Source organism: Chaetodon trifascialis, chromosome 3 (assembly GCF_039877785.1).
Source record: "Chaetodon trifascialis isolate fChaTrf1 chromosome 3, fChaTrf1.hap1, whole genome shotgun sequence".
Taxonomy (NCBI): domain Eukaryota; kingdom Metazoa; phylum Chordata; class Actinopteri; order Chaetodontiformes; family Chaetodontidae; genus Chaetodon; species Chaetodon trifascialis.
The window spans coordinates 1,243,157-1,270,574 of NC_092058.1; the positions used below are offsets into that span (position 1 = coordinate 1,243,157).

General features: G+C 48.0%; 1 protein-coding gene across 1 annotated transcript in view; it reads left to right on the top strand.

Annotated features, from left to right (window-relative positions):
- The first annotated feature begins 11,317 nt into the window (after positions 1 to 11,317).
- pcbp4 (poly(rC) binding protein 4) overlaps positions 11,318 to 27,418 on the top strand; it is a 98,927-nt gene continuing 82,826 nt past the window's right edge. Inside the window, exon 1 of the mRNA XM_070959944.1 lies at positions 11,318 to 11,789. The gene's annotated coding sequence lies outside the window, so the exon portion shown is untranslated. The remainder of the gene's footprint in view (positions 11,790 to 27,418) is intronic.

Below are 27,418 nucleotides of genomic sequence, written 5' to 3' on the forward strand. Positions count from 1 at the left end.
ACAGACCTGACGGTGCTGTTGTATGGATGAACTTCTTCCATTTTCATAGTGAGGTCGTATCACTCGGACCTGACGCTGCTGTGTTGCAGGGATGTGTAGTAACACAATGCACATGAGTAAAAAAGTATTTTTTAAGGAACAGGTGCTCTTCATTGTTCCTTTATTAAACTGTCCTTCTACTCTTTACTTGAGTATATTTTTGAGCCAGTGAACTTCTTTCTACTTGGCTGCTTTTGCCATTTTTACCGTCGTGAAAACCAGTCTGCTGTGAATGCAGCGATGGACTGCAGAGAGACCAAAGCAGCTTCCAGCAACCTAAACAAGCACATCTGGCCTCACATTTATACCAAAATCTAAACAAGCACACTGAAGTTGCTCATCCTGCTGTTAGCTAGCTGCTGCTAGCTGTCGTAATGTTTCATGTGTAGCATTAATCTCTGATGTTTGATCATCACAGTAGCTCGTCTTGAAGCTCGTGGTCTGTTGGACTTTAGAAAGCAGTTACTCTCACGTAATGCCAGCTTCAACGTTAACGTGACTTTCCTGAGTTCTCTCATTACTGCTCACCGGCCTGCACACAGTATAAAACTGTTAAAATGAAATGCACCTTAATTTGAGTTTTACTCAGCAGTAAAATCTCTGCTGGGTTGGAAAAGGCACGCTGAGCTTTCCACCGTTTCTGCCTTTTATTAGAGCTGTATTAATACACATCATCTGTGCTTTGGAGGAGCTGATGTTGATGTTGAGGCCCATCGTGGCAGTTGGTGATGGCTCGTCCAAGGTCGTCAGTGAAGTCCAGGTCTTCAAGCTGCCTGAATACGCCCCCTGAATGCCTCTGGGTTTACCTCAGGACCATGATCTGTGTGTGCTAAAGGTGTAAAAGTGCACACAAACCAGTGGTTTAACAATGTTTTATTATATTTCTTCTTCGCTATTGAGATGGGACAATCACATCCAAAAACAACCTCCAGTCTGGATGTTTTTCTTATTGGACAGTCAGCTGGAAAGTGTGTCACCAAAGGTCATAAGTTGCTGTACAAAAAGTCTTTGGGAGCTGTGGTATAAGTATGTTAAGAGCACCACTGTAGTATCTAATGTTCATAATCTAAAGTTAATGTCTAAATCTTGTAGATCGTATCGTAGCTGCTTCACATTCAGACAGATTATAATTTCATCAGGATGGATTTCTTCAGCTTTGTCTGTTTTTGAGTTAATTTTCAAACGGTGGTAAAAACTTAAAGCTAAAAGAAATAAAAGTGAAAAGAGATGAGAGCTGGCTCAGGGTGCTGAGCGGAGAGGACATGGCACGCTGGAAATAATAACTTCAGTGATAATGAGACTTAGTGTAGTACTCGCTATAATATATCTTTGTGAAGTACCTGGAAATATGTGCAGAGCAGCTCAGAGGAGCATTAAAATATAACACCAGAAGTCATTATAACAATTTATTAGAACAAATCCATTATAAATCCTCGCGCTTCCAGCTGAGTGTTAACAGACGGCCTCAGGTGTTCAGAGAACAGTGGAGCTGAAACGACAAACGCACACTCGAGGGAACGACTTCAGGAAAAGCACATTAAGGACTTTCACATTAAATTTAGCAATTTCACAGTGGAAATGATCGTGACGTCGTAAACATAAACACCAATGCCAGTCAGGTCTGCAGCAAGGCATGCTGGGTCCTCTGCCGCTGATGTGTAACAGTTCGCTCCTCAGCTCTGACTGATGAACCGATGCTCTGAAGGAGTCTTCTTCTATTGTCCTCCGTCAGCAGAGGTCAGCGTCTCGCTCAGGGACGGCTTCTGTCCAGGCGCTGAACTCCGCCATGCTGGTTAAAGCAGCGCAGTCACTTCTCATTTGTGGATCCATAAGCGGTCGTTGTGCTGTTGAGTGCGAGTCTGCAGCCTCTTGAGGATGATGACGCGCTCCTGAAACCTTCCGATGCCTTTTTCAGCCTCTTGATTCTGACTGTTGTTCAGGAAGAAAGTCCTTCCACGTGTTTCCTTCAGCTCGACGCAGAACTTTAAAGAGTTCATCTCCCTCATGTGGCGCCTTGTTCTCAGCCGGTCAGAGATCTGATGGGATTAGCAGAAGGTAAACATGATGAGAGAGAGGCTGCATCCTCCCGCCTCACATCTCTGAAGGGGAAATAACGAGGCTACAAACGAGCGGTCATCTTTCTGAGCAGTCACATGACCGCGAGCTAACGAACATCAGAGGAATCGCTCTCATGGATGAGGAGGCATTCCTCTTCCAGCTCAAATCACCATAAAAAAGGCACTTGTTTTTACTTTGAGCAAACTTAACTTCATGTTGTTTTCTTTAACTGTGACTGTAAAACAGCTCGGGTGTTGAAACAGCCACGACGCTCCAGCAGCAGCGAGCTGTTTGTCAGCGGCATCAGACTGAGCCACAGCCGCAGAAATCATGTTTCCATGTATTTTCTGCTCTTGATTGCCAATTAGTATTGTCTGAAATTAGACAATTTCAAATTAAGTGCTAATTGAAATGTCTATAGTCTGTTCAATTTGCGTAAAAATAACACTTGAAAGTGGAAAAGTTCACTTTCTTTGGTGCAGTGCGTACACCCGCAGCCAAACCTCCCCGTTAGCTTAACCACACATAAACAATGTCAGGCCACACAGTATAAAGAGGCAGAAAGTCCACTTTGGGTGGAGGTTGAGGTGGACGGATGGGTCAAACAAACGCAGGGCTTTGACTCAGGACACCGCTGTTCATGTCCCGTTTAAACCGAAAGTCTTATTCTAACGTACTTATTCTAACCCAAGCCGTGATCCTATCCTCCACGTAATCAAGCATTTTGCTGCCTAAACCTAAGCAAGCATTAACCATGTGTTTATTTTCGTCACATGATGACAAAGGTCATGTGTCGCGTTGCTCTTCTGATGAATTTGATCTTTGACCTGCAAAAACTGACTTTTTGACCGCGTGGAAGAAACCAGCCGTGACAACAACACAGACGTGTTATGGCCTTTTAAGTCGATCGTTAACTTGTTTGCACAGTCAGCAGAAACAGGAAGTGTCTGTGTCCACCTGATGAAGTCCATCGTTGTCTCTTCAGTTCTGTCTCTGGTCTGCTCTCCTGAAACACGAGGCTCTTTAGCTCCTAAACGCTCTGCTATGTTCAGCAGCTCGTCTCTGCCTGCTGTTTGCTGCTGAGCAGGTAGCGTTCAGCGGCTTTCTGCAGCTTTTCCTCTGAAGGCAGCTTCCTGCTGTGGCTGCAAACAAAGGCCGGACAGTTAAACAATGAGCTGAAACTCATCAAAACGCTCCTGAATCCACAGATTCACACGATAATCCTCAGCAGCTTCACTGCAGACACTGTTCGCATTGTTATTCTAAGAAGAGTGACTACAGTGCATTAAAGATGAAGGGATGATCATGTCTGTCCTCCATGCCAAACACCTCACCATGACTTCTTTAGGCACTAAGCACAGATCCTTCACTCGAAGAGACGCTGCCTGTGGACATAATCCAGGCAGCTGCAGCTTATGTGCAAAAACAGAAAATATGTAAAACAAGAATCATGATAAGAAAATCCAAAATAAAGATGCTTAAAAGCTCTGCGGAGCTGAGGTGGAGAGCAGATTTGGGCGATCACTCCTCGATCCTGCAGCCCTGCACAGGCAACAGCACACCTGGTTCCAGGTGAGATATCAGTTAGCAAGAAGAGGTCAAAGGAGTTCTGTTAAATTCCTCTTGTGACACTAAATAATGTGAGTTTTGCCTGCTTAACGAACGGCTCAGACATCAGTGACCTCGGTGTTAACTCCCCTCGGCTTGGCGCAGCGTGCAGGATAAAACAAGCGCGAGGACGCATTAACAAACCGTAAATTATTAAGCAGCTAATTTAGACGTGGTTTCAGCGCGTGCAGAGAGCAGAATGCTTCGCCTCGCCGAGCAGCGAGCGTGTGAAGTGGGATTTCTACTGTCTTACATCTGTAAGCCTCGCGGAGCGTGGGATCTCTCTTTTCATTCATTTGTTGCTCTCAGTCAAGCACCTCAAAGTGGATGTGCATACTTAAAGAGAGTCATTCATTCACCGTCCCTCCACTAAGCCTCACTTCCCCTCGAGCTGGCGAGTCCTGTTCTTTGGAGCGTGATAGACAGCTGCCGTACGAGTCGAGCTAATTCAGCAGCTAACTCTCGAAACAGGAGAAGAGAAGAGCCGAAAGTGACGAATAAATTCAGCTGAATTCACTCCAGCTGTTCGCTCTGCAGCCGTCTGGCGATCAGGCGGCATCACGCCGTCCTTTGAGCTCTGCAGTGAGGTCTTTCAGGGGGATTTGAGGGATTTGACTCACCCCACCGTCCTCTGCTGAGCACTTCACTCTAATGAATAATTGTTGGGTAAATAGTCCAAAATGTGAACAGTGTGTCAGCAGTTTAGAGCAGGAGGGGCCGAGCTGGAGGGGGAGCAAACAGACTCAGCAGCCGCTTCGTTCAGACGGAGACGACGTCGTCCTCAGACTCTGCAGACTCTTCTTCTCTTGTTTTTGATCTCTTCTCATTCTTCACCTTCAGTCCTTTTTGACATTGTTCTTATTTGTTTTCCTTCCTGTTTTGTTTGAAGGTCCGTGGATTTTCTTTGCTTCACCCACACGAACAAATTGTTTTTGTGCTGGGCCCCCCCCCCCCCCCCCCCCCCCCCCCCCTCGCCTCCACTGCCTGTAAAATTAGCTTAAAACGACAACAAAGTCAGAGCCAACGTGAATGGAAAGCTGGAAAGCTGGTGTCGAAGCATGTGGATGCGTGGTTTAGGTCTCTTTTGAAATGTGACTCTCGTTCAGTCATTAATAATCATGTTCGCTCTGTATCCTTTGATTTTTTCAATGATCCGCTGAAGCAGCTCATTGTCTTCAGCGTCTGTGAAGCTCCAGTTTTCTGCAGTTTGTTGCAAATCAGCACAATCATAACACAAAAGACGAGATCTTGGTCCTTTCTTACAACAGGGAATCTGATTGGCTATTGTCGGCTGGGGACGCTGGTGTCAGAGGTCAGAGTGCAGCGGCCATCTTGAGACCAGCATGTCGCCTGTGTGTTCAAGCTTCCTGGATTAGCACGTCTGCTAATCTGAAATGATGAAGCCGTTTTCTGTGGGTTCTGTCACTGTTGGACCGGATGTTTGACCGGATTGGAGCGTCTGGGCCTTTACTGGTGTGATGAGATCATTTTTGTTGGAGTGTTATTGATTTTTGGATTAATATGAGACCTCATCTGAGTTTTCTCAGTTTCATAATCATTTGTTTCGTGTGTTTGTTGATTGAACCTGCCGTTGTGATTGTGTCTGGATCTGGTTTGCAGCAGTTGAATTTGTCACAGTTTGTTGAAGTTTAGGCACCGAAACGTCTGCATCTGTCTCTGTGAGGTGGGTATTTGTCTCAGCGCAGACGCCGGGTGTCAGACTTTCACTTTCACTTCAGGACGTAGTTCATTTCACTCTCTCTCATCATAATTCTTCTTCTACGACACATAAATGAGGAATCCTGCACCGCGGTGCTTTATTTTTGCAGAAGTGATGGGAGGTGGTCGAGATGCAAACAGAGGATCATTCCTGAACCTTCAACTGGCTTTAATCCATATTTTCATAACCAGCGCCGTGTTGGCGTCTCCGGCAGTGACGAACCTGCAGCTGAACCTGCAGCTCACCTCAGAGCTCTGAAGTCTGACTGAGCTTCAGCTCTTTGTTGAGCTGTCTGGGTAAAACGTTACTGCTCTGGCTCGCTGCTGTCATGGCGTCTCGTCCACAGACAGCAGCTGTTTTCAGAGAACAAAGCTGCGCTAACAGTAGTTAGAGACCAAGAACAGCTAAAACTGAGTGAATGTTGGACTTCCTTTCATCAGCTGACGCAAACATGACTCCAGATGAATGATGTGGAAACTCTGATCACCTCAGCTGACCGACGTCAAAGCTCGTCATAGGTTAATGTTGAGTTCGCTGCAGGTTTGAAGACGTGCTGAACGAACGTAACGTTAACGATCCTGTAGGCGTCGTCGTAGATATTGTCTCGCCAAAGGAGGAAATGTAGGAAACCAATGAAATGCAGTGAACGTCACTGATGTGTTCACTGTCAGCACTTTGTGACTTGGTGGGTTTTGATGATGAATTCCTCATCATGATTAAAATCTCTGGCGTATTATATTTCCTCAAAACATTCTGTTACACTTCAAAAACAAGACAAAACTCCAGTCACTTTGAATATTTCCTCTGTCTGACCACTTCTGTCTTTTTTGGTCTCTTTTTGTAAATCAATGTGGGTCCACTTTGTGTTTAAACACATCTCGTCTCACTCACAGCGACGCAGCGTCTCACAGCGATGCAGCGTCTCACAGCGACGCAGCGTCTCACGTCGCAGACTGTCAGCATCCTGATGAGGATCCATGTGTGGATTACCTCTATTTTCAGTCCTGACTGGAGGCTGCGTATCGTTTACCCTTCACCTCACCTCGGCCTCCTCTTTCTCTCCACGCCTGGGAAATTTGGAAGTTGATTTGTTGTCAGAGAGCGTCCTCTGCTGGCAGCGCAGGGAGCTCACAGGCTTAAATACAGTGTCCAGTGTGTCGTCCTCATCCATATAGTCTTTACTGTGGGACGTCTCACAGACCTTTCACTGTTTAATTGATCTTAAATTGTTCGATCATCACTGAGTTAAGGACACAGATATTTACTGCTGGAATTAGTTGATCAGTGAAGCAGATATTGTGTTTCTCTCCTTCTTCTGTGGTGTCTGTCAAGCTCCTCTGGAAGCTCTGCAGTTTGTGTGAAACAGATGAAACAGATCTTAGTGAGGTGATCAGTTTAGTGTGACTCTGGTTTACTGACTGTCCGTCCTGGTTTGTCCTCAGGTTGAGACAGGTGAAGAAGGTGCGCTGTCGTGTGGTGAAGACAAAACTCATTCCCACATTATGTCCTCAGTTAATTCAGGTCAGACCATCGGCAGCACTGCTGGCTCTGAGAAACATCTTCGCTGCTTCGGCCGAATGTTTAAAATCATCTGTCTCAGATTTAGAAACTGTGTGAAACTGAGCTGCAAAGTTAATCAGATGTGGGAAAATCTCACAATAAAAGTCCTTTAAAGTGCCGAGTCAGCGCTTTAATCTCAGTCATTGTTCCATGAGTAACACTTCCTCATGACTCTGTAAAAGAACACACACCGACACACTAACAGCGTCACACTGAGGACAGAAGACACAGTGTGACCTTACCTGTCCTTACACAGTGACGTGAACAAAGAGTTTAAGCTGAATCACTGAGACGACGTGTGTGTGTAACACCATCACAGCCTGAACACAAGCTGTCCGACTTCTGCCCTCTGGGGGGCGCTACAGGGCTCAGATTCCCCCACAGACGTCACTCTGATGTATGAATGATCAAATAATCCAAAGCAGCAACACACACCAGTCCTGCACAGTGTGTGTGTGTGTGTGTGTGTGTGTGTGTGTGTGTGTGTGTGTGTGCGTGTGTGTGTGTAGACTGTGTGTGTGTAGACTGTGTGTGGTCACTGTGTGTAGACTGTGTGTGTGTGTGTGTGTGTGTGTGTGGACTGTGTGTGGTCACTGTGTGTAGACTGTGTGTGTGTAGACTGTGTATAGACTGTGTGTGTGTGTGTGTGTGTGTGTGTGTGTAGACTGTGTGTGTAGACTGTGTGTGTGTGTGTGTGTGTGTGTGTGTGTGTGTGTGTGTGTGTGTGTGTGTGTGTGTGTGTGTGTGTGTGTGTAGACTGTGTGTGTGTAGACTGTGTATAGACTGTGTGTGTGTGTGTGTGTGTGTGTGTGTAGACTGTGTGTGTGTAGACTGTGTATAGACTGTGTGTGTGTGTGTGTGTGTGTGTGTGTGTGTGTGTGTGTGTGTGTGTGTAGACTGTGTGTAGACTGTGTGTGTGTGTGTGTGTGTGTGTGTGTGTGTGTGTGTGTGTGTGTGTAGACTGTGTGTGTGTAGACTGTGTATAGACTGTGTGTGTGTGTGTGTGTGTGTGTGTGTGTGTGTGTGTGCGTGCGTGCGTGTAGACTGTGTGTGTAGACTGTGTGTGTGTGTGTGTGTGTGTGTGTGTGTGTAGACTGTGTGTGTGTAGACTGTGTATAGACTGTGTGTGTGTGTGTGTGTGTGTGTGTGTGTGTGTGTGTGTGTGTGTGTGTGTGTGTGTGTGGACTGTGTGTGTAGATAACCGTCGAGCTCATCTGTGTCTGTTCAGTGTTTATTTCTTGGCACTGTTTGATCGTTTACAGAAACAAACTTTGACTTGTATACAGACATAATGTATGCTGGTCTTTGCTGCTTTTGTTTGTATTTATTAACTGTACATACCTTTGTTGTCCTCTTGTGTGTACATCGTAATGTGTGTGTTTTGACTCGTCCTGCTGCTCCTGACCGCAGTGGCCAGCAGAGGGCAGTCCTCCCCAACAAAACAGAGTCCAGCTTCTCCCTCCTCCTTTGTGTCTTTTACTGTTCCTATCCATCTGTCCATTTATCTGTCTGTCCATCTGTCCATCAACCTAAACATCAGAGACACGCACACACAAGCTCACACACACAATTACCAACACACACAAAGACAGACACACTTCACCTCTGTATCTCCTTGCACTTATTGTCAGCATAGTTATATTAGGAACATTCCTGTGTGTGTGTGTGTGTGTGTGTGTGTGTGTGTGTGTGTGTGTGTGTGTGTGTGTGTGTGTGTGTGTGTGTGTGTGTGTGTGTGTGTGTCATACACCTGTTTAGCCATTTCTTTCCTGCCTCTTTAGGGCCTCTTCAATATGTCACTGCTCCTCATCACACTCACCCACACACACACTCGCAGGGGGGCTGCTCCTAATATAACTATGTTAACAATAGCTGTACACAAACACACACTCACATACCACCCCCATTATGCTGATGGGGACACAGCAGGGACGGCTACTGAGGGACGGCTCGCACTCCTTCACTGGATGATGGTTAAGCCTTGACAAACCGTCGGCAGCACGGGGTCATAAATGAAGTATAAATGCAGGATAAATGAAGTATAAATACAGGATAAATGCAGGATAAATGCAGTATAAATACAGTATAAATGCAGTATTCTATCAGTAAAAGGTAAAAGAATCAGGAACATGAAGACGTGAGCAGAAGCTCTTTGTGAAATGTTCATTTCAAACATTAAATGAGACATCGTGAGCAGTTCAAGTGTTCATAAAGACACCAGACGCCCCTCTAATGGTGACTCAAAGGGGCGTTCGTGTGCAGCTTGTGATTCAGTAACATGTATTTAAAAGAAAAACAACAGAGCGTGGAGGCAGAACAACTCGACATTTCCACTGTGGGTAATTAGAAGTGGACTGTTCCTGCCACAGACAGGCGAGTGGGACCAGACATGACCGACCAACACGACCGGACGGGAACGTTCAGAGCAGCAACCTGATGGCAGTAACTTCGAAACACAAACAACAGCAGCTGATTGTTTATTTATTTGTTCTTTAACTGCCACACGGCCTGGCAGTGCCCACCGAACATAAACTAACCAGCAGCCCGTTGTTGTTGTACACGGACTCACGGATGTCTGCATGTGATCGAAGAGCCGAGACGCAGAGTTTGGTCAAAGTCTGAGAGCCTGCAGTCACACGAGGATCCAACGAGACCATGTGGGAAAATGTGACGTCTGTTGAAGTAGCTCCGCCGTTTTTGTTCGTTTTTCATTCATTAAGTGTTTTTTACATACTTAGTTATATTTTCTGAGAACATTCTTTTTCTCTTAGTTTTCTTTGTTCTCCTTTATTGTATATATTTTATGTTTATGTGTATGTTTAATCTGCTGCTGCATCAAAAGAATTTCCCAAACTGGGATCAATAAAGTAGAAGTCTACATCCAAATGAAGGTATACACGAAGTCATGGGCCGATCCATCTGGTAGATATTTCAGTAGTCAAGGGAAAACTTTCATCTCACGGTGGCGCTGAAGTCAACAAGATTCACACCATGAGTGTCTTCACATGATGTCATGACCGTCCCTCCAATCGCTGCTGAGAGACTTCGGTGTGGACCAAAGTGATGGAGTGACAGACATCGACGGATTCCTTTGACCTGGTTCAAGATTTTACCTTTAGAATCACTAAAATTTAACAATAGGACCATTTCAGATCCACCCACTCCCTCCTGCTGTGCAGTAACTCTGTTCCCACCAGTCTCCATCAGCTCACCTTCCCCTCCCACCTGCTCACCTGCTCACCTGTTCATCACACCTGTCAGACAAACACTGGCCCATTTCCACTGATTCCCTGCGAGTCTGTCCCAGCACAGCGGTCCAGCCTTTCGTCCTGACCCCTGGACGTCACCTGTTTGACTTTAACCACCATAAACATGAACTTTTACCTGCTTTGTTTGACCTGAGCTCTTTATTTTTTCAGCTCAGTTTTAGCTAAATGTGATTGGCTGTCCTCAAAAAGACATGATGTCACACTTGATAATAAATAACCTTTAACAGCGTATCAGAGCAGTGTGACAGTCTGAGCCTGCTGCTGTGACAAAGTCCTAAAAATGGTGAAGAGAGCGGCCAGAAGACCGTCTCCGCTTACAAACACGGGTCCAGAAGTATTTTTGGCAGCACTGAGTCCACCGGTGCTGGAAAACACATGGAGGTGCTGTTGTTTTGTAGCAGCTGCGTGTTGAGACAGTTTCACTGAATAAAAAGAAGCTGATATCAGATCAGTGGAGGAGCGTGTCATCAGATGCAGAGTCCATGCTAAAATGATGGCTGAGGCTGATTCGAGCTCTAAACAGAAGCCGAACTTTCAGGAAGCACAGCAGACAGATGAGCAGCAGGCAGGATGAAGGTGATGTGAGGAGCAGCTCACAGGCCGCGACGGTCAAACACATCCGAGGAGGGCGAGCAGGTCGCTTCAGCTGCAGATGGCTGAGGGGCGACGGCGTCGAAGCAGCAGGTGGAGGGGTGCCAGGTCATCTGGTGGACAGGTAGAGAACGTCAGCGACTGTGAGGACACGCAGGAGCGTCAGGGCTGAACAGACATGATTCTTCAAACCTGACATTCAGCTCTGAAATGAGTCTGAGCAAAGTGTGTGATCGGTGGCGTCAGGTTAAGACTGTGCTACAGATCCTGCAGATCCCCGAGACCCCAGTCAGCTGCATCATGGGTGAAAATAAAAAAAGTGCTGGAGTGACTCCCGCCCACCTCCCTGCCTTTAATTACCTCGCATCCACTCTAGATGGCAGCAGGTGAGGAGGGATGCTGACGGCTGGCAGCTCCAGCTTTGAATATGGAAATATGCTCGACTAATCTGAGCGCTGCGTTTCTCACAGCCGACTTGGCAACAGGAGAGCAAATCTGCACAGCATGCTGAAGCTTTATGAGCTGCTTCCCTGAACGCGCGCTGCCAGCATCCCTGGACCAGCTGTAATCACAGGACTCAAGTCCGCGCACGGCTTCTCATTTCCTGCATTATTCCTGTAGTTTGAAATTATTCTTCATCCAAAGAAAGAGAGAAAAACAGCCTGTGATCGAACAGCCTCCCACCCCCACAGACTGTAGCTGCTTTAGACACTAACTGCCTTATTTCCTGTGACAATCAATCCCACTGTTTCTAATTGGATGGGGTGGCACCCCCCCCTCCTCTCCTCTCCTCTCCGGGTTATTGTCACTGACAGTCGGATTATTCCCGCACAGTAGCAGCCTGCTCCCTCTCATCCTCCCTCTCTCCGTCCGACAATGCGGGCACCAACTAAGGATTTATAATTTCTTCATCCACTCTGCATCGTGTCCTCCTCTTCCTCACGGTAAGAGAATCCGCTGCCGATCACATCGTGTCCGCTCAGACGTGTTTTTGTACTGTGTGTGCGTGTGTGCGTGCGTGCGAGCCATGTGCACGGCAGATTGTTGGAGCAGCGGTGTTGGAAAGTGCTGTCGCGTTGCTGTTGTTGTCAGTGTGCTTTAACGCGGTGACTGAAGGCTGCTGGAAGGGCGACTGTGGGACTCGAACTTCGGCTGAACTGAGCTCTCCGCAGCCGGATCACAGAGACCGATTGCTGCCGGTTAGAGCCGCGACGTGCGCGCCGCGCTGCCGCTCGGAGCCGCCGGTTGTTCGGCGGAGTGCCGCGGGGAGCCGGCGCTGCGCGGACCGGGCAGCGGCGTGCTCGTGGCGCAGAGCAGGAGCGAACATTTCCCAGCTGACGCTCATTAAACGCTCAGTTTTGTCCCGGAGAGGCTGGGGGGGTGGGGGTGGGGGGGGGACGCGGCGCGTGCGAACGAAACAGAGCCGGAGATTTTTTATTCTAATTGAAAATTGAGTCACGCAGAAATTACTCTGTTCAGAATGCCTCCCGCTGAAGTAACTCGAGCCCCCCCGACCCCCGCCCGCTGCCCGGACCTTACGGCACTTCTCCCTCCACCACCACCCGCAGCATTAACCCCCCCGGCCAGAATCTGGGTGGCATATGGCTGCGTGGTCCCCAACGCTCACAGATGTTCAATCGTTACATCAGCAGCCTAGTTTGGAGACAGAAGACACTCAGTTCATAGTCTACCTTCTGGTCGTGCGCGCGCGCGCGCGCGCGTGCGCAGGGTGGGGGTGCTGGTGTGTTCATGGCAAAGTGTGGCTCAGTAATTGGAAAGGTCTGATCGCCTTGTGTTCTCACTAGAGGGCTATAATACTCAGCTGAAGGTAATCCTGTGAAGAAGAGGCAGAGCAGCAGGATTCTATGCAAATCAGTCTCTGCAGGAGAAGCAGAGGAAGAGAGATCATAAAGAACCAACAAGGTTCTCCAGGGGCTCCTCACCTTCCCGCTCTGAGCCCTCACAGGAAATCAGCATCTGCTTCCTCACCTGCTCACAGCTTCACCTCCAGGAAGCTTCACCACAGGCTGACGATGCCTTCACAGGCCGTGAGACTTTCAGGTGTCTGTAGAGGAAACTGTCAGTGACCCCCTCAGACGTTCAGTTCAGAAACTTATTCATTTAATGCGACGGGAAACAAGAACAGTTCTAGATGATCACAGCGGACGCCGTTCAGAGGACGCCGCCGAGGCCACGATGCGACTCGTGTGCGAATACGAGCAGACGTCGTTCAGCGGCGCCGCTCTGCAGACCTCACAGGTGAACGTCACGCTGATGTTGGAGCTGCTGTAGTGTGTGTCCATAATGAACTGTACAGTTAGTCCAGAGAGAAGAAGAAACCTGTTTGTGAGCTCTTGTGAGGCCCGAGCCTCAGGTGGGCCTCAGCTCTGACCTCAGAGCAGGAGACAGGCTGATCACTCGCTTGGTCGTCCAGCAGACGTGACGGCGCTCTTTGACCGTCTGATCTGATCTGACAGCAGCCAGCTCGTAGCTTCAGTGCTCTTATCGATCGAGCAGAGTTTACCTCCTTTAATGAAGTTGTTCTCAGTTTCATCTTTTAGAAGCTGAGCAGAAACTTTTCAGCGTCTCAGAGACCATTAAAATGTTGTCGGTGCAAACCAGTTAATGGACACCAGAAACCTCTGAAACAAAGTCGCTCAGGGCCTCATTAAGAGCGAAAGGACTGTTTCACGTTTTGTCATTTCTGTGTGAAGACGACGCTCAGACGCCGACTTCCAAACACTCTGTGTTTCTGTAATTGTTCCTGTTGACGAATCAAGAGGGAATCTGCCATCGAACCAAACTCCCTCATCGAATTAACTTGAAAACTGTGAACTTTTTCCTTTCAATTCACAAGAAACAGACGATTTTTTTAGGGATATTTCAATGCTGTCACACGAAGACATACTCTTCATTTCCTTTTAGAATTGGAAAAAACAAAATAATTATTTTCCCTTTCACGCACATTTCAAATGGAAACAACCAAAAATTCAGTTTTTGCTGCAACTAACAATTATGCTCATTACTGATTAATCTGCCACTTACTGCGTTCTCTGAGGACATGCTGTTGTCTTCTGATGTCTTGTTTTGTCTGACCAAGAGTCCAAAACCCAAAGATGTTCCTTTAATAATCGATTTCAGGAGCTGGAACCAGAGAGTTTTGGCAAAGTGCCTGAAATGACTGATCGATTATCATTAAGGCTGTTGGCTCTGAGGTGTTTGTGAAGCTGCAGGTGTTGCATGATGAAGGTCAGAGCTGCATCGCTGACACGTCTTCAAGGACCAAACTTGAACTGTGACGATCAATCGATTTGTTGTCGGCTGTTAAATTCAGTACTTTGATAATCAGTTGGTTTGAGTGAAGTTTGAAGAGAAAAAGGTCAAAAATCTCTGATTTCAGCTTCTGCAATGTGAATATTTTCTGGCGTCTTCACTCCTCTGTGACAGGAAACTGAATGTCTTTGGGTTGTGGACAAATTAAAACCTTCGAGGACGTCATTCGATGTTTCATCAACAGACTCGTCGTTAGCTGCAGCCTCAGACCGACGCCGCTCGGCCTTCCTGTCACTGGCGCTGCCTCCTTCATGAAACCACGCTGAAGCGCGGCTTCACCCTCGGCGTGCTGCATCCACTCAGCCAGCACCTCAGCCAAACATCACAGGCTGCATATCAACCAGCCACATCAAACAGGCCGGTGATGGCGCCCCCCATCCTCAAGAGATCAGCTTTAAAAAGAAGAGTTTAATCTGGGCTCTGCTGTCGGGCTGGTGGGCCGATCGCAGCGCGGGGAGGACCACACGTATGTGTGTGTGTGTGTGTGTGAGGGAGAGGAGGGGGCGGGAATTTCAGGAAGCATACTTACATTTCAAAGTAATGGTCTATTTATAGGGCGGGTGAGCGAGCGAGCGGCGGCACAGCGAGAGAGCGAGGAAAGAGCGTCCAGCGCCTATGGCCTGTTGTCGTTAGCATCGAGGAATGCACCGGTGGTCGCTGTGATAAGGAGAGAGCCGAGGCTCGTTAGAGACACACACGCATGCCAGCGCGCACACACACGAGAGGCCGAGTGCCAACACACACAGTTTCATTTCCACAGTATGGATGCAGACACACACACACACACACACACACACACACACACACACACGTGCATGCTGGGATTGATGCTAATCTGTGCTGTTTACATCCACACTTTGGAGTTCAGAGACGATGGCGCCTCTCGGCCTTCAGCTGCCTCGCTGGGGAAGCGTGGCCAATCGCAGATGGCCGATTTCACGTATGTGCGTTGGCCTCAGCGTGTGTGCGGAACCGATCGTTGACTCTTTTTTTAGAAACGTGTGTGTTCACGCTCATGTATGTGATCATCAAAGGCTCAGATATTGATCGGCCTGCGTGCAGCAGCGGCCCCGGGCGAACACGGACTGCTCGGATGCTAAACAAACGAGCCGGGCCTGTTTGTGTATGCTGACTGCGAATCAGACCTGCTGCATGCGTGAGGGTCTGAACTGTCAGGGACGAAGACGAAGACGAAGGCCCAGAAGAGCCGCACGAAAGCCGGCGATCCCGTCATTGATTGAGAGGGAGATGGAGAGGAAAGCTCTGAGGACAACTATGTTTACCAGTAACGTCTCAGACTGTTTGTCCTGCAGGAACAAACAACAACAACAACATTTCCATCATGTGAGAGTGACCTGAGAGCAGCGGCCATGTTTCCCCTCACGGTTTGCTCTGTCCAGCCTGAACTTTAGCGCTTTGCTTCTCTCTCAGAGACTCGTTCCAGCAGCAGCAGGCGGCTGCTTTCAGCATAAAACTCTGTTTCCATAACAGGAAAATGTCGTATTTCATCTACATTGAGACTTCGCTCATCGCCAGTCTGCATAATATTTAACGATTCTTCATAATTCTTCATTACAGGATGCAGAGCGCGCGCTAATTTAAAATAACGAGCTGTTTTAATACAGATTAGCTTTTGAGACGTGTCATTAAATCAGATTTTATTTCTGTTGTTAGACCAGAAACTCTGAAACTGAAAAACTCAGACTGAGACAGTCCAGCAGGAAATGATAAAACAGTTTTTATCTCACCTCCACGTAAAGAAACAAGTGAAATTCAGCCTTCAGATGGTGCAGAAGCTTGTGGGGGAACGATCAGACTTTAAATCAAACCTCCGTAGGAACAACGAAGCTCCACGTTTGGGTGCTTGACATTTTATTATTTTGCTTTATTTCCCGTCTTTTATTCCATCTATCAGTTCATCTCCAACATCTGGCTTCACCCTACAAACTCTCTCGTGAAATCCTCTGTTGCTGCAGACTTTAATGGCTTTAATGGCTTTCTCTGCTGTTTCTCCTCTGAAAAGCCAGAAAATATCACAGTGATGCACTTTGCTTTCAGCTGACTGTCTTCAAATCCATGGCCACGGTATGGAAGCCCAGAAGGGACTATATTAGCATGATAATGCAGACTTGAAAATGAAAATCTAATGGCGCAATACCATTAAAATCCTCCATTTGTGCATGTGTTATTTGGTAAAATTTAAATGCAATCATCTAATTTGCATTTTCATGTTCATCAGGTGTTCGACGACGAACATCGAAATGAAAACGGAAAAGCTGTTTGACATTTCATTTTCAAAGACTTAACCTCAGATGGAATCTGTCAGTCCTCCCATCAAGGCGGGTCTTCAGCCAGAATGTCACTTCCTCTGTGTAGTTCCTTCCAGTTTGATGCTGTGGTATGACTGTCTGCACAAACGTTCATGACAATCCATCCAATAATTATGATGCTCATCCACGCCGCCGCCACGCCGGTTCACAGCGTCTCCCAGCAGCTTCTCCTTCGCTTTCGCGGTCTGTCGTGTCGTCCAGGTGACATAAAGTTTCATCGCACAGACTCACAAACAATGAGCTGAAAATAGATCAGATAGCTGCAGACGGAGGTTTTGATTCCTGGTGAGCTCTGCATCGTTTCACAACACACGGCTTCGTTTTACTCTGTTATCAGAAAGATTCGCTTCAGGAGCTTTATCGCAGCTGCTTAGTGGAATCGGTTGTGTGTGGCGTTAATGGCCTCAGCGTTGCGTTCAGGTGCGCTCCTCCAGTCGCTGGCTGAACGCAGACTCTCTGCAGCTGCAGTTCAGTTCAAGCAGAAACGCTTTCAGCTAATGAGCTTCACTTTGTGCTTCTTCCACGTCACGTGTGAGATGACAAAGGACACGGAGACGTTAAACACATGCAGGATCAGCTGATTTCAACCAACACGCAGGGACAAGCCTCTCTGAGCTGATGTCCCAGATGCATTCTGGGAGGTGAAGAATGTGAGTTCTTACCAGACTCATGACACAGCTAACACAAGTCGTCCTGTTCCACCGACAAACCCGGCAGAACAAAGAATCTGTGAAGTGATGAGACCTGCAGCGAACGTCCAGCTTCAGAGGAAGAATGGACGCATTGTTCACGCCGGCAGAGCAACGGGAAAACCAAATATTTTCCACGAGATGTCCTCTTACGTAAGCTGTCCTTTTTCTGTCTTCCTCATGTTCTCTCTCTTGTTTTCTCTCTTCCTCACAGAAATTGAGGTCAGTGTTAATTGAAATTCAGACACCTATTAATTAGTGAGAGGATTTCTTTCTGCCTCCGTCTCCTTTCCTTCGTCTGTCTCTCTCTCTGTTTTCTGTCCGACTCTTCGCGTGGTTTCATAACTCTCTCTCTTTTCACCCTGTCATTCCTTCCCTCTCTCCCGTCCTTGCCTCACTCTGGAGCCTCTCTCGATGACGCCGCAGTCGCGTCGCCGCTCCATCGAGCTGCTTTGCTTGACGTCTGTACATGCAGCTTTAAACAGCCACCGTCTTCAGGGACGCTCTCGTGCCGTCCTCCTCAGAGATGGAGTTGGCTGCAGATGAGTCCAGCCATGCACAGCTCCACGTCCTCAAGCTGCGATCTGCTGATCATTTATTAGACAGCCGGGCGGCTTGCTGTCAGGCGGTTTGTTAATTAAGGGAACTTGGGCGGACTGAAGACTGCAGGCGAGTAACAGGAAGCACTGACGGTTGTTGGCTCTGCAGATGAAGCTGTGTAACCTGTGTCCGTGTTGACTTCCTGTTTGTGTTGCTGTTGTTTTAAAGCTACAGGAAGCTCGAGCTGTGGAGCTTGGGGGGTTTTAATAATGAATGCAGCCTCTCCTTTTAGAAAAATGCCACCGATTGCTGGAAACTGCTTCTGCCTTGTCTCATTCATGTTCCCTGGTTCCTGGTTCTGAGCCTGTTCGGGTCCATTGAAGGGGCCACGGCTCCTGCTGGGCGTCTCGTTTGATTGACAGTTGTCTAATTAGAGCTGACAGGAGCTGACTCTCACAGGTGAGTCGTGTAAAACAGGTATGCATTGGAGCAGATCTGCAGACGCCTCTGCTGTCGGGTTTCATGGAGCTCAGCTGTGGGCGACTTTTTTACAAAGTAATTGTGAGGTGACAGTGATATATATTTGCTGCATAATGCACGAGTGCAGCTGCTGGGACACAGATTAGCATGAAACAGCTGATTGGATCGTCTCTCTGCTGCTCTGTTAAACTCGAGCAAAGACCGACTTTTGTCACGTTGTGCGTTCCTTAAGTGGATTTGTGTTGATGCTCTGATCTGCTGGCTGTCCGCTCACTAACAGCCGCTTTTACTCGTCCGCTTTTAGAAATAATAAACTGTTTTTTCACAGACCTGTAAAGCTCTCATATAATCAGGTACAAATGGGAGGCTGTGAAAACGGAGACCATGTTCAAAAGGCTCGTTTCACCATCTGTTCATTTATTTGAGCTTGTGAAAATGATGAACATGATGAAGTCGAGTTTATGAGCAGCTGTTAATTATCAGGAGGAATTTGTTGTTACGGCAGATTTTCTACAAATCGTCTTTTTGTTTTGACCAACAATGCGAAACTTCAATTTACACAGATTAAAATCTGAAACATTTGCCATTATTAGCCTTTAACTGTAGACCAGTGTCCTTCGTGGAAACGTCTTCAGAGTCACAGCTGTGTCGGACATTAAAAGCTTGTTTTGTACATAAAACAAGGCGTGAGCTTTGCTGTGGCTTCAGGTTCGTCAGCACGCCGTGCGTCACGACCTGCAGTTAGCCGTAAACGCCTCCTGATTGGCTGCGGCGTGTTGCCCTGTGGAAAAGCATCCCCGCTGCTTTTCTGCTCTATTGCTCTTTGCTTACATGGACTGTGTTGTGAGGTCTTGTCCTCTGGCTTGATATAGTTGACGAACGTCATGTCTTCATTCTTTCTCTTTCCGGTGTGAGGAAAGTGTGATAGAAGCTTTTGAAGCATCAGATTCCCTGAAAAGCTTCTGACGATGTGTTTCTGGCCTCTCTGAGCTCCAGGTTTCAGTCCAGTCGTGCTTTGAGGGAACCACCTGCCTCGGCCTTGACAAAGAGACTTTTGAGGGTACTGACTGGATGTATGGCCGCTAATGGATGTGGAGGCTCGATGGCAGTCTGCTGCGTACAAAGCAGGCTTCATAAAGACACTTTGAGACGAGCGTCCTCTGATGTGTGTTTGAGTGGAAGCGAGGGAGCTGAACCTGTGAGCCGCCGAGCCTGAAGGAAGGCCACGAGAGCGAAGAGAGCCTCTTATCCTAATGCACTTAAAGTCTCCAGAGGAAGCCGGAGAGATGAGGCTGAGACGAGAGAGATGGGGGGGGGGGGTGAGACGGATGAGTGTGAGAGTGAAGGTGGTGGTGAGCCATCAGATAGAGAAGGTTGGAGGTTAATAACTCGCTGTGCTGAACGGTGCGTCTGAGGGGGAGAGGTCGCCATGTGTGACGTTAGGATGCAATCCACGTCGAGGGGGGGAGTCTGCATGGAGCTGCCTCACAGCACGTCCTCCATCCTACCTCCACCCGAATATTCAGCTGGAACAGGAGAAGATTCCCGGTCAGTCAGTGCAGGTTTGGGGTTTAAAGGTCCCTGCAGACGGATCTGGACTTCTTTCTCTGGGGGACGTGGAGTTATTTTAACATCCCACTGGACCCCCACCCTCACCCCCACCACCGCAGTCATAATTAGCATATTTACCCTCCTGTCATTTAAATCGATGTTTAGACGTCTTCTGGATGTCTGAAGAGCTGCTTGTCCTTCACTTTTTTTTTAATCAGCTGTGACTCAGAACATGAGGAAGAATCAGGTGTGAGGTGTGATGTCAGCTGCAGGTAACGGGGTCACAGCGACAGGGGCCGGGGTTTTGGCGAGGCTCATGCCGCGGACAGCAGGTCAGCTGACTACTTCTGCTGCCAATCAAAGTTGTGGGTTTGGTGGGAGGGGCTTAGCGGAGTGATGCGACGCGGCGGAGAAGCGGCTGGTTTTCCATCGTGTTCGTTCAGTTGTTGCTTCCTGCAGGTTTAAGAGTCTGAATCAGCTTTCAGCAGATGTTCAGACGACCTCACTGGATCACTTCGATGCTGAAGAAAACTTCAAAACGTGACGAGTCTCAGTCTGTATTTAATGATTTCTAAGTGGATTTATGGACGTTTATCAGCTGCACACACCAGAGGAGAGTAAGACTGACCTCCTGAAGATTAACAACAAGTGTATGTGTGAGCTCATCTGGACTGACCTGATGACCTGAAGGTGACGGCACATGGACACAGGACCCCTGTGTCTCCTGTCTGTCCCCACACTGTGTTATCTGAGACATGGACGAGACGCCTTTACATCTGTGTTGTCAACAAACTCACTTTCCAAAGCAAATGTGGAGAATTCTGCCTCCAGTCACACTTCACATCTCATGAATGCAGCCAATGGAAAGACGTGAGCGGAGGCACATTCGCTCTGTGAGCCGTGAATGGAGGCAGACGCGTATCTGCTTCAGCTGAAAACGCCTCAATGGGATGTTTGTGATTCTTCTGAGCTGCGTGAATGTACAGAGAGAAAGGTCTGGAGGAAAATACGATGAGCTGGAGGTATCAGCGCGTTGACGCTCTGAGAGCTCCACCATCGACCGCTCGTGGTCTAAGGACTGATCACAGCAGTCGGAGCGAGCTAAAAATGTTCTTCTTTGTATCTGAAAGCAGCTCGATCGCTATCTCGGAGCCGCGGTGACGATGCGACTCGGATAAAAGCTCCTCTGTGGCTGCTGCTTCTCCTCCGCGCTGCTCAACAGGCCGATTGATAAGACACGAGTGAGATTGTAATTAAGGCGCTTCGCAGTGAGAATCGCTTCTTCTGCCGCCAAACGTTTCTCATTCAGCGCAGCGAAAACAGACATTTTCAGAGCCGATCTGTTGTTTCAGGCGACGAACTGCAGAGATACAGAGTGACCTGCACGGTGTGACTCCTGTCCGTCAGCAGAGGAACGGAGATAAGACTTTATTAAAGCCACGCTGGAGAAATCCAGCTGCTGCAGCAGAATGAGGAAAAACAGGACAAATAGAACAAAACAGGCAATAAAAAGAGATGAAGATAAAAGCAACAGCAGATAAAAAGACACAAAATGGAAATCAGCTATAGGAGGCTCATGTGCACGACAGGCCGAGAGAGTAAAGAATAAATACACCAATACTGACGAGCTCAGACGTTCAATATGTTCACTTTGAAAGTGATCACATCCTGTTTCATTAATCCGGGCTGTGGACGGACGTCAGCGTGTCGGAGACAGAGCTGCAGAGCTGGACTGTGTCGTCTGCTGGACGTGAAGCACTTTGAGGCCCTCTGCTCAGCTTCACGGCGTCGCTCTTCATCACAGAGCTCCAGTTCACCGTATCTCTGCTCCGGCTCACGTCAGCAGCTTTGAGCGCGTGAAGCTCAGTTTGTGAAACGGAGTCTTGTTATGAGTCTAAGAAGGACATTTCTGCCTGCAGAGGACGAGGGCACGGCGCATCGCGTTAAGCCTGCGCCCCCACCGCCCGCCCTGCAAGACAAACAGCGTCTGTCCTCTCTTATAATCGTGCTGAAGTGGTCTTTGTTCGTGTCTTATAGTACGTCGAGGCATAAATGAGACATTTCCATGCGAAGCGCTGTGTGCTTGTCTCTCAGCGGGGGTGAGGAGGGATTCTGCTCAGGCCGTTTGTGCCTTCGTGCTGCCTTTTTGTCGGGATGAATCCGATTTCACTCCTGTTTGTGCGTGCGATGCGCTTTGTTTTCTCAAAGAGCTGCACCACGATCGTTTCACACGAGGACGACCAGCAGACGTCATGTTCGCTCTGCCGAGCCGCTCTTTGTGCTTCGTCCACGTTCTGCATGTTGCAGAAAAAGCTTTCGTGTTCACGTCTGTCGGTGGACTCAGACAACGTTCCACTTCGCTGAGGATGTTAACATCCTCTCCGTTTCCTGAAAAGCGACTGAGCTCTAAGATCGCCGCTTCTTAAAGTCAGCTTTTCAGGGAAATTGAATCTTTGTCGTGTTGCAGAAACACTGCGAGTTGCAGTAAACCATCACAGCTGTTTGAGGTGGATTTACATTTCGATTTAAAGAAATCACACGCTCCTCCCGCTCGTGTTTTCTCTGTAAGCAAACATCAAACAGCACTCGGTTTGGAGGCTCTGAGTCGCTGCTGCTTGGCCCCATGAAGCCCGCCGCACATCCTGTCATCCGCATAATCGAGTTGAACACTAGCATGGCTTCCTCATATCTAATGTAGGACCAGGCAGCCACTCAGGCGCTCGCACAGCCGAGAGATCTGGGTCAAAGAGCCGCGGCGTGAGAGCGAAGAGGACAGCTCGCACTTTGTGCAAGTCCAGAAAACATCAATAATGTCAAAATGTGTTTGTTAGAGGGACGGCCTCGCCGCGCCGCAGCCATCAATCCAGCATTTCCCAACAGTTTCGTCTTCAGCTGTTTGCCTGCAGCCCATTTGGACTGTCAGGCTGTGACGAAGAGGAGGGCGACTGGAAGGAATTGATTGTTTTATAGAAGGAGAAGAAGAATCAACACAAACTGCTTCCTCTGTGTTTAAGTGAATCATAAGCTGAGTGTTTACATGTTCCTATTCTGAAGAAACAGGCTGATCATATCCCATAATGCACTGCTGGCTTCCTAAAAATAAGAAGTATGGGAGGAAGAGAACAAGCGACACGATGAAGCAGCTGTTTGTTGCACATCAGCCTGAACAGTTATGTCAGACATGGCGGTCGGCTTTGTCCAATCAATAAACCAAGAACAGAAGAGGAAGAGGTGCTGCGAGTCGAGCCGATCGCAGAAATCTCCGTCCGCCATCCCAGCATTCAACAGAAATCCGACCAAAACACCAAAACCAAATATTCGCCGCTCGCCGTGCGGCGGCTGATGGAGAGTCGCTGCAGAGGCACGTCGCCCATCTCGTGCCAAGAACGGCGCGCAGCAGGTGATGCACACGGATCAGAAATAGATGTCTTGTTGCACCTGGAGCATCGTTACCATGGAAACAGACAACAAATCTTGGCTCAGAAGCAAGAAGTACAAACATTTCTGAGGATCTGAAACAGGAAAGATGGCGGAGGTGACACACAAGAAGTTCTCTGACATCACACAGTCTGAGTACAAAGAAAGTCCTTTTCTGTTTTCTAATCAATAATAATAATTATCTTATAATCAGCTTTTAACAGCTGGGGGAAAATATGCAGAAGCTTGTCACGTCACTTTTTATTCATGTTCAGGGTTAAACTTGAACCCTAAACATGTGTTCAGTTCTGCTCCATCAGGGTCACATGATGGGGGAGGGGGGTGGGGGGTTGGGGGGGGGGGTCCACCCCCTTGTTACTTATTATCTAATAATATAAAACATTATTCTAAAATATTCCTTTCTGCAGAATGAGTACTTTTACTTTTGGTACTTTTGTATTTTGAAGCTACTACTTGACTGTAAGTAAGTCTGTCCACTGTTACCTGTCCAGGTGAGACAGTGTGGATGTAGTTTCCTCTGGAAAATGAGAGGAAGTCCAGATGAGTGGTCTTTAGATTTTATGGTTGGCGTGTTGATAATACTGCAGTATTTGCAGTCAGAGTACTGTCTGTGCGTCAGCTCGTAGTCTGCGGTCGTGACGTTTGAGCTCTTTCATTTGTGACTTTGTTAAAGTGGATTTTATGTTCTGTGTCTTTGGCCAAACACACAGTATCCATCGTTTCATCACAGCAGCGTCAGCGCGGTCGTTGGTACCTGAGGGCTGTTATATTTCCATCCAGGCGTTTCTCCGCCAGTAAAAAATGAAGCAGATGACGGCGTGAGCCTCGCCGCCATCAGGCCGCATTAACAGCACGCCTGCATCACCCTGCACCTGCTCTCCACCCAAACACCCGCCTCCTCCTTACCAAGTGTCTGAGAATGGCTGTTTGCAATCAAAGCAAGCTGTGTGTGTGTGTGTGTGTGTGTGTGTGTGTGTGTGTGTGTGTGTGTGTGTGTGTGTGTGTGTGTGTGTGTGTGTGTGTGTGTGTGTGTGTGTGTGCGTGCGCGTGTGCGCATGTGTGCGCATTCACTCATTTCAACCTGTGGTTGACACACAACCTCTGCAGATGCCATCTATCACACAAGCACCAATCTCAGGACTTTGAGGTGATGAGGTGTGTGCGTGCGTGCGTGCGTGCGTGCGTGCGTGCGTGCGTGCGTGCGTGCGTGCGTGTGTGTGACAGCAGTGGGAAGCAGGTCAGTGTAGTGCGCCGACACAGCGAGGCTCCACAGCTGAGATGAGAAACAGCCATTGATTCAGTGTTTTAATTAAACGTCCTCTGGAGTGCAGGAATATTCAGCTGGACCAGTGACAGAGTGTGTGTGTGTGTGTGTGTGTGTGTGTGTGTGTGTGTGTGTGTGTGTGTGTGTGTGTGTGTGTGTGTGTGTTAGCACAAAGATCTATTCAGAGATATGAAGGTTGGTGTTGTGTAAATATCACGAGTTCACACTGACTAACAGGTCGTATCAGTTATTAAAGTGAATCCTGTTGGTGAGCCGAACATGAACGCCGATCACATGACGAGGGGGAAACACACACACACATGCGCACGCACACACACACGCACACACACACTATTTATAAAATGACTGCAGCACAATGCACGCTCACGTCAGAAAGAATGTTTGTGTGTGTGTGTGTGAAGGATGTGGGATGTGACACACACTCAGACATTACTCACTAATGTGTCAGTGGAATTCATGCATGTACACACACACACACACACACACACACACACACACACACACACACACACACACACACACACACACACACACACACACACACACAGAGCTGCACTGTGTCCTCATGCCTCCGCTGTCACAAGGCCGAGCTTTGTCTGTCCCTCTCTGTGCTCCTCTGTCTCGTCGTCTTCTCTCTGTCCTGCTTCTCTTTCACTTGGTCTCTGTCTCCGTCTGTCCCTCTGCGTCCTGAACCGTCAGTCCATTCGTGCTGCTTTCCTTCTCTTTCACAAACAGACAAAAATCTCTTCTGTTTTATTATCTTATAGTGTTTAAGGCAGATTATGTATTAACAAAACCAGGAAATGTTCATGAACTTAATCTTCAAAGTGTTGATGCAGCACGAACTCTGACCTTTGACCTCTGAGCAGAACAGACCGCAGCTCTTCAGAAACTCAGAAAACCCCTCTGAACATAAAACAGGCAGAGTGTGTGGTGGTGTTAGCTCTGTATAAAAGTCATTTCTGCTGTTTCAATGATCACAGTGACAACGGCGTGTTTTCATCTGTTTCCTGCTTCGACATGTCGGCGTCCTCGTGCTCAGACAGAGACGGTTTATCCTCGTCTACGTGCATTTGCAGTAATGATTCAAAGAGAAAAAGCATGTGAAGAATTAGTCCTTTCCACCCATCTGTCTCTCAGCGTCCTCTAACGCCACATGGCAGTATTATCAGCAGCTGAAAGTACTTTTACTCCTGTGATTGCTAACTCCGGTTTCAGGCCAGAAGCTCTGCTGAGTCACGATGCTTTTGACAAGTTGAGCTTGCTGATTGCTCGCTTCAGCCTCGGTGGTATTACAACCTGCTGAGTCGTCAAGTCGCTGCAAACGTCAACCAGAGTCGAGATTCCAGAGCTGAGAAACGGGGTCACTGCAGCCGAGAAACAGAAAACACATCCATGCCGCTGCTTCCTCTCACTGCTGCCGGATGCTTTTTTTGGGTGAAAGTTCACCCAAAATGTGAAAATGTATTTATGATATTCAGTCTTCATCTCAGTGTGGGTCCATACAACGTGGCTGGTTCATGAGTGCAGCCACAAATCAGCTTTTTCCAACGAAGAGAAGAATAAAGGAATAAAAACAGAGAGAGGGGAGACAACAAGAGATGCTAAAAGAGGACAGAGAAGTAAGAAAGGAAGCAAGAAGAGGCACAAAAACAGATAAACAGAACAGCAGGGGTACGGACAGCAAACGCTGGTGTGAAATCAACAGCGAGGAGGATGGAAAGAGATAAACAGACGAGCGGGAGAGCGGAGGAGTGGAAAGAGTGGAGAGACGGAGACGCAGAGATGGAGAGGGACGATAAAAGACTCGGTGAGCTTGAAAGAGAAAAAGCCAGCAGACACTTAAAAGAGAAGCTAAGAGAAAGGTGCTGCCATGAAAACGAGAAGATGGAGGGAGGAAGGAGCTGCAGCTGGAGGGAGCTGGCACACAGGCAGGAGGTGCTCCATCTCCACCTCTGCTTAATCTGCTAATGCACTCCCTGGATCCTGCAGAGGTGATGGGGGAGAGCGAGGAGGAGGAGGAGGAGGAGGATGGTGGGCTAATGGTGGGACGGACGGACGAGTGAACTAATGACACAGAGGGTTAATGGGCGGGTGGAGCCGGGTCAGCCGGCCTGCAGACAAGGTGGAGCGAGGATTACTGGGAAGGAGTTGATGGATTTAATGGCGCCGCGTGCATCAATAAATCATCAGCACGTACATTTGGAGGCATTAGTGTAATTACTGTGAATAAACAAAACAATTTCTGGCAGCATGCATTTCAAAGTGTGTGCCGAAGGAGCAGATGAGGGTGATGAGGAGGGTCTGTTCAGAGGCAGACATTTTTATAGATCCTGACAGATCGATACGAACAGGAAGTGCTGCACGAGGCCGCTCTTACCAACAACACCCTCAGGAACGGGACGATGCACGATGACCAACGTTTGAGTTTCTGCAGCTTTGTTTCAGGCTGTCGTGCTGCATGGCTCTAAATACTACAATACCCATGAGCCTCAGCGACTGCCGCTGTGGAGGAGAGCCAGTCAGAGGTGTGACTCAGAGCTGAAGCGACTTCACTGACGAGAGGACAAAATGAAATGTTTCTACATTCAAAGTTGAGCTCAGATTGAATTTTTAGAATCATCATCATCGTCATCATCATCATCATCATCATCGTCATCGTCATTGTCATCGTCAGTGGCAGAGCACACACTGAAATACTGGCATTAGTGTCTGTTTCCTGTTTGTCCGTCCGTCCCATGAAGAAGACATCAGGACGTCTCCAAACACGTCTTCTCTCATCTGATCACAAATCAGCTTTTTTCTTTATCTGCATTCAGATGAAAAGTCATGTGGACGTAAAACAAGTCGCTGATTGGCTGCGTGGAGCTGAGGGGGGGGGTCTCTGTGGCGCTCATCATCATTAGATCCATTGTTAACGCCATAAA